The 10,825-nt window shown below is 35.6% G+C and overlaps 1 protein-coding gene across 4 annotated transcripts in view; it reads right to left on the reverse strand.

The window, feature by feature from the left end:
* Nucleotides 1-7,661, reverse strand: part of TRIQK (triple QxxK/R motif containing) — a 104,942-nt gene extending 97,281 nt beyond the window's left edge. For 2 of the 4 annotated variants that reach the window (XM_068525534.1, XM_068525533.1), the window contains exon 1: nucleotides 7,541-7,661. The gene's annotated coding sequence lies outside the window, so the exon portion shown is untranslated. Of the gene's footprint in view, nucleotides 1-7,538 lie in introns of all 4 variants that reach the window. The other 2 variants (XM_068525535.1, XM_068525532.1) reach the window with 2 other exon arrangements.
* Nucleotides 7,662-10,825: the final 3,164 nt, after the last annotated feature.

Here is a 10,825-nt window from a genome sequence, read left to right on the forward strand (position 1 = left end):
TATTTCTTCTTACAGTATTGCAGTATTAACTGATTTTTGTCTTTGGAAGTGATATTCTAAAATCTTTATATGAATTTTTTTCTAAAGCACAGAGATGAAAAAGAGAAAATTTGGATTATTAAATATAAAGAATAATAGATTCGGGGCTTCCCTGGTGGCGCAGTGGTTGAGAGTCTGCCTGCCGGTGCAGGGGACGCGGGTTCGGGCCCTGGTCCGGGAGGATCCCACATGCCGCAGAGCGGCTGGGCCCGTGAGCCACAACTGCTGAGCCTGCGCGTCTGGAGCCTGTGCTCCGCAACAAGAGAGGCCGCGACAGTGAGAGGCCTGCGCACCGTGATGAAGAGTGGCCCCCACTCGCCGCAACTGGAGAAAGCCCGCGCACAGAAACGAAGAACCAACACAGCCATGAATAAATAAATAAATAAAAAATCAAACAAACAAACAACAAAAAATCCTTCCTTGGCAAAATAAAAACTTGGTAGCCCTAAGCCAATCCCAATTAAAAAAAAAAAAATCTGCATTATTAAAAAAAGAAAAGAATAATAGATTCTTGGTTTTAACCCAAGTCCATATAAGACCAAAGAGTTGCTAGGGTAAGTAGAACATTGAAGGGAAATAACTGAGTAAATCTGGGTACCGTGAATTGAAAAGAAAGTTTCAGTCTTATACACTAGAGTCCATATATATAGTTTAGGTTAGGAGTTGCAAAGTTTTTCTGTAAAGGGCCAGATCATAAATATTTTAAGCTCTGCAGGTCAAGGGACAAAATCAAGTTATAACTCAATTTTGTCACTGTGATTTGTAGCACTCTGAGAAGCAACGCAAAGCTATGAGAGCACCACATTTATATCTCTGTTGCAATTACTCAACACTGCTGTTTTAACACAAAAGCAGCTATAGACAATATGTAAACAAATGAGTGTAGCTGTGTTCCAATAAAACTTGATTTATAAACAATAAAGTTGGAATTTCATATAATTTTCACATTGTAAAATATCAGTTTTGATTTTTTTCAACCACTTATAAACATAAAAACTATTCTTGGTTCATGGGTCCTACAAAAACAAGCCAGATGTGGGTGGGCTCCGGGTCATAGTTTGCTGAGCTATGGTTTATTTTTTAATCTATTCATACTCTTGAATTACCAGGTTTCATCTCTGGCATAAATAAATCAGAAAATCACAATGTTTTATTTAAATTTAGATTGCTGTTACTGAATTAATTTTTACATATCTTCTCATGCAGTTTTTTTGTTACATTTGAATTTTTAACTAGACTTAACATAATTATTAAAGCCACCTCTATATTCTAGGGCTCTGAGATATATCATCTGTTTTGTTCGTTTTTTAATATACCATCGCTTTCGTATTTATATTGTATCAGCTTCTTATAAATTATTGTCCTTTTTCCCCCCAAAGCAAAAAGTATGTAGTTTAGAGTTCTTTATATACTTAAGAGTGGTTTTCTGTTGCTGTGTGTGAACAAGACAGATTGCATGGAATTTTGTTTTAAACTTTAAAAATGTTGCTCTGTTGTCATTTGGTATTTAATACTACAGAAAAGAAGTCTGAGAGCAGCTTAATTTTTGTTTTCTGATAATAATATGCTATTTTTTCTCTCTCTTTCTACACATATGAAATTTTTTTTTCCTTTATCATTATAATTTGAAAAAAAATCTTGATATTGTGTCTCTGAGTTGTCACATCTTATATAAGAAATATCCTTTCTGCATACATTGGTAATTTTTTACTTCATAAAACTTTTATTTCCTGTTATCCCTTTATTACTTTTTTTCAAATGTTCTGTTCTCTTGTTTAGGAACAATTATCTATTTTCTAGTCTCTCCTTCAGAAATTCCAAATGTTCATATAATGGACTTCATTCATCTTTCTCTCTTTTCATGCATTGAGTATTTCAGCTAGGACAATTTTTCAAGTCTATTCTCCACACATTAGATTTTCTACCATAACATCAGTTCTGCTCTTTACTGCCTCAAATATGAACTTTTAATACGTTATTGTGATAGGCAGAAATGTCCCTCCTCAAAGATGTCCAAGTCCTAATTCTTAGAACTTGTGAATATGTTACCTTACATTGCAAAAGGAACTTTGCAGATGTGATTAAATGAAGAACCTCCTGGATTATCCAGATGAGTCTTTAAATGTTGTTAAGTTTTCCTAGTTGTGGTCATAATGTATTTGACTACAGAAGAATAGTCAGAGAGATGCAATGTTGCTGGCTTTGAAGACGGAGGAAGGGAGCCATAAACCAAAGAATGTGGGCAGCCTCCAGAAGCTGGAAAAGGCAAGGAAACAGCCTCTCCCAGAGCCCCCAGAAAGGAATGCATCCCTGCCAATACCTTGATTTCAGCCCAGTAAAACCTGTATCAGACTTTGAAATACAGAAATTATACAGCATGAATATAAAACTAATACAGTTCTCACATTTTTCAGTTTCTTTGTCCTCTTTTTATCTTATTCTCTTCCTAGTGTCACTTAATCATTGCTCTTTTTATATGAAGTTCTCCTATCCATAGAGGCTATGCATTCTTGCATGTGTTAGATATCAAAAAATTCCCTCAAATGTTCTTCCTTAGCTTAAAATTCTTCTCAGATTTTCACAGGTATGCCTATGAGTATTCTGCCAATTTCCTTTTCCTTGGTTTTGTGGGATTTTTTTTTGTTCCACTTTATTCATTTCAAATGCTAAATTTATCCAGAAAGTTCTGGCATTGAAAGAGCCTGTATAGATCATTTCTACATAGCCCAGTGTTTTCCAAATGTGTGCATGTGTGGAGGGTGAGGTGGATGTTGAGGAAAGGAGAACAGACAGAGAATAGACCTCTATGAACAGACAAAATGATATCAGGAACTGGGATATTCTTTTTAAAATTATACCTAAAAAATATCTAATACACTCCTGCCCAGAAAGATTCAGTGCTATAAACTGCTATAAGTGAATCACTGTGAATAATGAGAATTTTCATAATACTCAAGCATATTCTCCAGAAAAAAACTAGTAGAAAATCATAAATCTTCAACTCTTTCTATTCACAAATAAGGAACTTGATGCCTGGAGACATTATAAAACCCAACAAATGATGTATCTACTGCTGGAGCCAAGTCTAAAACTTTCAGTCCAGTGCACCTTCTAGCTGGTGTAGGTTATAAACTGTAATCTACAATTAGGATTTTGTCACAGGTATCCATATAATTTCTTATTCTATATCTTGCAATATTTGAATATTTTAAAATTCAAAGTATGTAAAAAATGCTTTTTGTATTAAACTATCTTCCCTTCGTCTTCCCCAAAATTTTAAGTTGTTCAATCTAATTGGTCTGCTGTTTTTGCAACTTTGTCCTACATAATACTACTATAGAAGAACTAAGCTACTTTATTCCTGCTTCATTCTCCATGTTCAATGGCTTGAAAACCATGAAATTGAAAAGATCTTCTCATTTACAGAACTGTCTCCACCTTCTGATTCAACACAACAGAGTTTGTTAAACCACTGAGTACAGAGTATTTATCTTTCTATCATTGTTAACATTTCAAAACTAAAAAGTAAGCTAAGAAGTCATCTTTTCTTTTTGATGAAAATATATACCTACTCACTCTATTGTTGCAAAGATACTTAACACTTGTACAACATAAGAAAGAATTAAATGTACATAATAGGGGTGAAAAAAATTTAGCTCTAGGAGTCTGTGATTCTTATATGTTCAGTAAGGATATATTCAGTCTTAAGGATATTAAATATGATGAACTATGTATCACTATTTTCCATTAATGTAATTTTAGTCATTCTGAGAGAATACCAAAAAATAACTACATTCTAAGCAGTGTTTTTATTAAGACCTTCAAATTTAGAGTCAAATCTATTGATATCAAAAACATGGTAGATACTCAATAGATGAATGGATAAAGAAGATGTGGTGTGTATATATACAATGGAATATTACTCAGCCATAAAAAGAATGAGATCTTTCCATTTGTGACAACATGAATGGGCCTAGAGGGTATTATGCTTAGTGAAATAAGTCAGACAGAGAAAGACAAATACTGTATATTACCACTTACATGTGGAGTCTAAAAAATAAAACAAACAAATGAATATAATGAAACAGAAACAGATTCACAGAGAACAAACTAGTGGTTACCAGTGGGGAGACTGGAAGAGGTAGGGGCATGATAGGGATAGAGGATTAAGTGGTATAAACTACTATGTATAAAATAAATATGCCACAAGAATATATTGTACAGCACAGGAAATATAGCTAATATTTTATAATAACATTAAATGGAGTATAATCTATAAAAATTTTGAATCACTCTGTTGTAAACCTAAGACTAATACAATATTGTAAGTCAACTACACTGCAATTATAAAAAATAGAAAGAAAGAAAAAACATGGTACATATGAACAAAGACTGGGGGAAATTTGGCCTAGTTTCATGTTTCTATATGGAGGAACTTCCACTCTAGTCTAGAGATGATTTTGGCATTGGAGTAGGGGAAGGAAAGCTTTCATTGAGCTGGAGGACCTCTACATTATACAATATTCAGCATCCTTAAATCTCAGGGTCCTAAAAGCCAGTAGCTTTTAAAGATATCGTAATAATTTAATAACACCTGCACATATTTCAAATGGCCCAGAGGTACCATCCAGGATGAAAAAGCCAGAGCACTAGATTAACAGTCCTGGCCTCAGATCCCACTCTGTATTCACAGCTTCCCAACAGGGGAGTTACATGATCCATAGCTGAAATCCTTCGGTCCATATTATTCCAATGGGTAGAGATAACCTGTTATAAACCTGTAAACACTAGGGGTTTACCTTCTTTTTCTTCCCTCTCTGCCCTGGATCATACAGACCAGCAATTCTGAGTAAGCGCATCTGTTCTTTAAACCGAAATTTTCTCTCACTGGACTAAAGTCTAGGTCCCGAGAAAGGGAGTGGAGCTAAAAAGGGGAAGGAAGTTCTAGTACTCATTTTTGGTCTCCCACTGAAAGCACTATGTCCAATCAGCTCTGTAGTAATGAAGCAGATCTTGCCAACTCCACCTGTTTACAAATTCAAAACAGCTATTATTTATTGAGGCCCTAAAGCTTTAATTCCATTAGAATTCTCACTGCAATCAGTTTGTCTTTATTCTAGTTTCTCCACTAGAAATGAAGTGAGTTGAGTAAACAAAGGAATAAATACTAAACAGTTCGAATAAAATTATAAGTGCTAAAGAAACAATCAGTGCTCCTAAATACTCTTATGTTTATTACAAAAGCTATATATTTTTCCTTTTCATTGTTTTCTGTATCTAACGATAGTATCTACTACTGATGCCCACTTTTACTGATAGAGTTAGATAAAGGTACGTTAGCAAACAAAATATCTCTATTTCTAGCCTTCCATTTTAATATAGAAATCGGGAAAAGAGCCAAAGTGGAGTCAAACACAATATTTTTTAGACACGGGAAATTATAATGTTATAAAAGATCATTCATTTAAATTAAATAATTCTAGTAGCATACACTAAAAGTAATCAGCGTTTCTTTGTCCAAAATGGACTTTGATAGAAGAGAGAATTACAAAAATACAATTTAACATTTTCCCAAAATATTGGACAATAATTTCTCTTTTACTTGCCTAAATATAAGAATATTCTTTAAGAGGATGATCAAAGGGCATTTGGAATAAAATACAATTTACATGTTTTTGAAAGACAGCAACAGTTTATTGATCATTGGTAGCTCATGTTTGTTAAACACTAAAAAAAGAAAAGAAAAGAAAAAGGATTCATTGAAGACCATGAACTAAGGTAAGCTACAGTGAGATGCATTGCGGAAGAAAGGAAAGAGACCCAATTCTGCTCCCAGCCAAATAGTTTTGGATATAAATTACTCACTCTTTGGAGTGAGGTAAGGTGGGAGAGTAATTTCCTTAACCCTCAAGAAGTTGATCAAAAATAGATGTTCTTTATCCAAGGTCCACTTATGCTTGTAATTGTGTCTTTTTCTAAGGGGAGAGTCAATAGCTTCCCTTGGCTTCTTACAATGGTATATGACACCAAAAAGGTCACTCATCGTTGAATTAGAAAGTACTCTTTACCAATTCTTTCAGGCTATGAATATACTTGAAAAAAATCCAGTGATGTCAATGGAAAAAAAAAAATCTCATGCAAGACATTTCAGGTACTATCTAACAAGAACTAATACAGAATCGACAACAGAGATCATAGAGACAAAAAGATAGATTAAAAGTGTAATCAATAACAGTTTACATCCTTGTAGATCATTACTTTAATAACACTTTCACAACCAATTATTCCTCCTTACTTTTTAGAAATAAAGGGCACATAAGTATCTCCACTTTCCAGATGAGAAAACAGTTATGAGGGTTACTACCTAAGGGCAAATATTTCCAAACTCTGTTAGATTCCTGACTTTTAGGCCAGTCTTCTTCCCAGTGGTAACAAGTAGTACAAGCTTCCTTCTTGGGGATTTATACAGTAAACCTAGCAGAAGGAAGTAAAAGCAGACTTTTAGCTCCTTTGTGTTTTCTCTCTGGAATGTTTGTTCTGCTGAATCATTTGGGGTCAGCTGATTGGGGCAAAGAAGAGATTTGAAATGGTTATCTATCGTTACCATCTCATAGTTAATCATTAAATATGGGACAGTGAAGCAAAAGAGGGCTTTATAGGCTTAGTACCACCCTTCTCCATAATAGGGCCTGAAAGGGAGATCATATATTAGGGCATGTCCAATAATGAATTGCCTCAACTTCCTGAGAAGCTCACTGAGCTCAAACAGCAACACCGATTAAAAAGAATTCCAGGTGGAAGAAATCAGATCTTCTATCATCCACATGGACACCATGTGGGTTCAGGGATTCACCAAACACCAGGAAAAGACCCAATCCCGCCCCACCATCCTGGCAATAAAGCCACCTCAGGCTGCCTGAAGCCCTTCTCTGCACATGTTTTGGTCTGCAGATACTTGTTCATTTTAGGAGGGGAGGCGAGGAAAAATGTTGAGAGGAGTAACACGAGAGAGGGAAGCCTGAGCGGGAACTATAGACGCAGAGATCAGGACAGTGAAACGGACGCGAATTAACTGACAGCACACGGGAGCCAACCCCTACCCTAGCGGAAGGCCTTGGGCGGTGGGTGGGGCTACGGTTTCTAGGGCCCAGCAGCCAGCGCCAGACACGCTGGCAGGGCGGGAACCGCGCGTTCCTTAGCAACCACGGCGGCCACGCCCACCCACCGCCCGAATCCCGCGCCCGCCATCCCCACCCCCACCGCGATCTCCCTGCTCGCCGGGAAGGGTCCTCAAGTCATTACCGTACCTACTGGGTTCCCCGGGCTCTGGTTTCCTCCTCTTCCAGAGCCCCCCTCCGCCCAGCCCGCCCAAGTGCCGCTCCCAGGGGCGGATCGAACGCATTGGGGGCCCACTAAGGAGGTGCGCCTGCTTTCAGTCCCGGACCCCGAGCTTCCCGGGCAGGGCCTCCCCAATCCCCTCGCCCTCGCTGGACACACACACCTCAGCTCAGCCAACGCAAGGGCCAACAAACTATGTGTCCGGCTGGAAATGTTGCTGTCCACACTCCTGTCACTCAGAGGAGGGGGCGGGACGAGCCTGCTGCACACCCCTACTCCCAGAGGGCGGTACGGAAAAGAGGTGGGGCTCGACGGAAAGGGGCGGGAGCAGCCTTAACTTGCGCTCCGATTGGTCATTCTCTCTCCCGCCTCTGCGCGGGTCCTGGAAGGAAATGCGCGGAACCTGTGGCATTTCCTTTTGACGCAATTCCCAAGCTCTGATACCTGTCTCACAAAGTGACCGTGGGAACTGAAAATAAGGACTGCGACTTGTTTTTCAATATAAAGCACAGAAATACTTTCTTTTGATTATTGAACTTTTCTCATGTAACACACATACACACACACATAGCCCCATCCACACTCTCTGGGGGGACATCCCTGGATGGAAGAATGAACTGTCTGAAAGCAATGTTTGCAGATTCAAGCTTTTAACAGATTAATCAGTTTAGGAAAGGTGATTCCTGAAACCTGACCAACAACTAAGATTTGGAGATATGTCCAGGTACCCAGTCTTCACACCTACAAAATTGGAATGAAATATTGTTATTAGTTATTATTTGCAAAGCATCTGACAATTGAATGATTTGTACCTTATATAATCCTCACAACACCCATTGAAAGATGTTATTATCCACAGCTTAAGAACGAAGAAACTGAGGCTGTGAGTGACGTTTATTCAGTCGTTCAACACATGAAAAAGTGCCTGCAGTCATTATTTTTATACTGTAGTAAATTGAACTCAAATTTCTTTAAAAAAAATTATGTGACTTCCAATTTAATTTTTCTCTTGCTGAAACATGTCACTTTTCTCTAGGACAGCCCATCAAATCTTTAAAAACAAATGAACAAACAAAAGAAAACCTTGAGAAAGGAAATAGCATACAAAAGAACTGGACAAGTATAAACAGACTAACTAGAAGATTCTCTGAAATCTCCCAAGATATGAGGGCCAGGAATTGAGTCTAAAAATGTAATTTTATTTTTTGTCCTTCTAAATCCTTTGTTGGTCTCCAGTTCCTCTTCCAGAAATAAAGGTAGAGTTAAATGAGATTATCTTAATACTCTTGACCAGATTTGCATGTGTGCAGCTTTAAAATAATAAAATCCTTTTTTGTTCTATATTATACCAATACCCAGAAGTCTTTGTCTTGTCAGATAAGGTAGTAAGAAAGAAAATAAAAACAAACAAACGAAAACAATGCCTCTGGATAAGTGCTTTGAGATTCAATTAAAATGGCCACTATACTATGATTAAATTGTTAGAATAAAAGAAACACATTCCAATTGCAAATGCTTTTATTCTCTTGTCCTGCTGAATTTCCAAATTCTTCTGAAAGTTTGCTAGCTATGAATACCTCTGTCCAAAAATTTCTTCATTTGTATGACTCATGATCCCGATTGTTACTTTAATCTTTTAAAAATATTTGGTTTTACACTAAAAAGTGCTCTGATTGTATATTAATAAGTACAGTATACAAATAAATACTGTAAGATTTAAATAAAAATGGTGAATTATTTATTTGAATCCTTTTTCAATTGCATATTTGAATAAGTACAGCAAATGTGTTTGAATATTCTCACATATATAAGAAATTGTACATTTAAAATAAATGTATTATATGCATGTAAATGTGTAATCATTGAAATAAACACAGCTGTATATTCCCCATATGTATAACTCCAGATGTTTGAAGCATATATTCAAATTTCTGGAACTCTACACCTTGGTATCTATTTAAACATCTCGTAGAAAATAGTGTGTTACACATACACAGGAATAAATTTTCAAACTGTATCCACAGTGAGGAAATAAGGTTAAAACTGTGAGTAATGAGTCTCTGCCAATGAATTTCTTATCTTGAACATATCCTTATGAGATAGCTTTTCCTTGCAAATTGTCTGCAAGTAGTTTACTGATCTATAAGGTGGGTACTAGCCAACTTACCTTCCATGAATATGGCTATTCCAAAGTAGTCTTGCAAGCATCTTTTAAAATAATTAAACTCCAAAAAATAATGTTTCAAATTAACTTTTAATACTTTAAACTTTTGGTGTAAGAGAGTCTCATGTTATCCAGACCTCAATTATTTATTTTTCAACTCATGCTTGTTCTCCAATACTTGGAACGTGTATAATTTAAAATTCCCTCCTAGGCACAAATATGTATTAGAAGAAATTATGAGGAATATACTAACCAAATACCAAATAAAGTATATCTAGGGACATTGAACAAGAAATAAATGGCTTTACATAAAATTAAACATCCAGATATATGTTATGAATATACCTATTTCTTTATTATATAATGGCAGATATGTCATTTAGTTAAATTTGTGGTAAGTTGAATTGTCAACTAGAATCTAATAATTATATGTGCCATCATCTTTCGTCTAGATAAATGTGCATATAGATTGAAATTTGGGAGAATCATTTTGGATCAATTTGCAGAAATTATAATCCTGTCAAGATGTATGAAATTCATTGAATATATTAAAATAAGAAATATCATATCAAATTACTTAATCTTGTTAAGCAGTCTTTTGCCTTAGATTTTAAAAGTTGAATTATCCAAATTTGCTTTCTCAGTAGCTGGAATCGGCTACTTACTAGGTCAAACACACATATTATTATTTCTGTGGGATTGTCCTAGAACAACATCAGGGAGGTGTTTAGGGTGAATTTTGTTTAAAAATTTAAACGAATGATTTTTCATGTAAGTTCATTTAAAAACTCTGTGATCCTCTAAGTCTGTACTTGAAAGTCTTGGTTTTAATCTATTGTACTATATTTAAATCACTTAACAAAACCTGGAAAATGGGTATGTTTTCTTAAAGAAAGCCTTCCTTTTCAAAACTCAGAAAATTAATAAACTTTAAAAAACATTTTTATTGATTTCTATATTTGAAATTACAGTTATATAGCACATATATAGAATGAACTCCATGAAGAGAACTGACATGTTATTAAACACATATTTCAGTGTTTGTTTGCTTTTTGAATAATTGAATGCAATATTGTCTCTGAAATCTAGAAGAAAATTATGTCAAATAATTCTTCAGATGATTAATAGTGAGAACATATATAGAGAATTATTTTATGTACACAGAAGAAATATGGACCATATATTACAAATATTTTGAGTATATAATTTCAAATGTAGAGTTGCCAGCTATTTCTTTAATCATCAAATGACATACATAAAAAGCATACCTTGTAGTGAGCTGAA

This window comes from Eschrichtius robustus, chromosome 17 (assembly GCF_028021215.1).
Source record: "Eschrichtius robustus isolate mEscRob2 chromosome 17, mEscRob2.pri, whole genome shotgun sequence".
In the NCBI taxonomy this organism is placed as follows: domain Eukaryota; kingdom Metazoa; phylum Chordata; class Mammalia; order Artiodactyla; family Eschrichtiidae; genus Eschrichtius; species Eschrichtius robustus.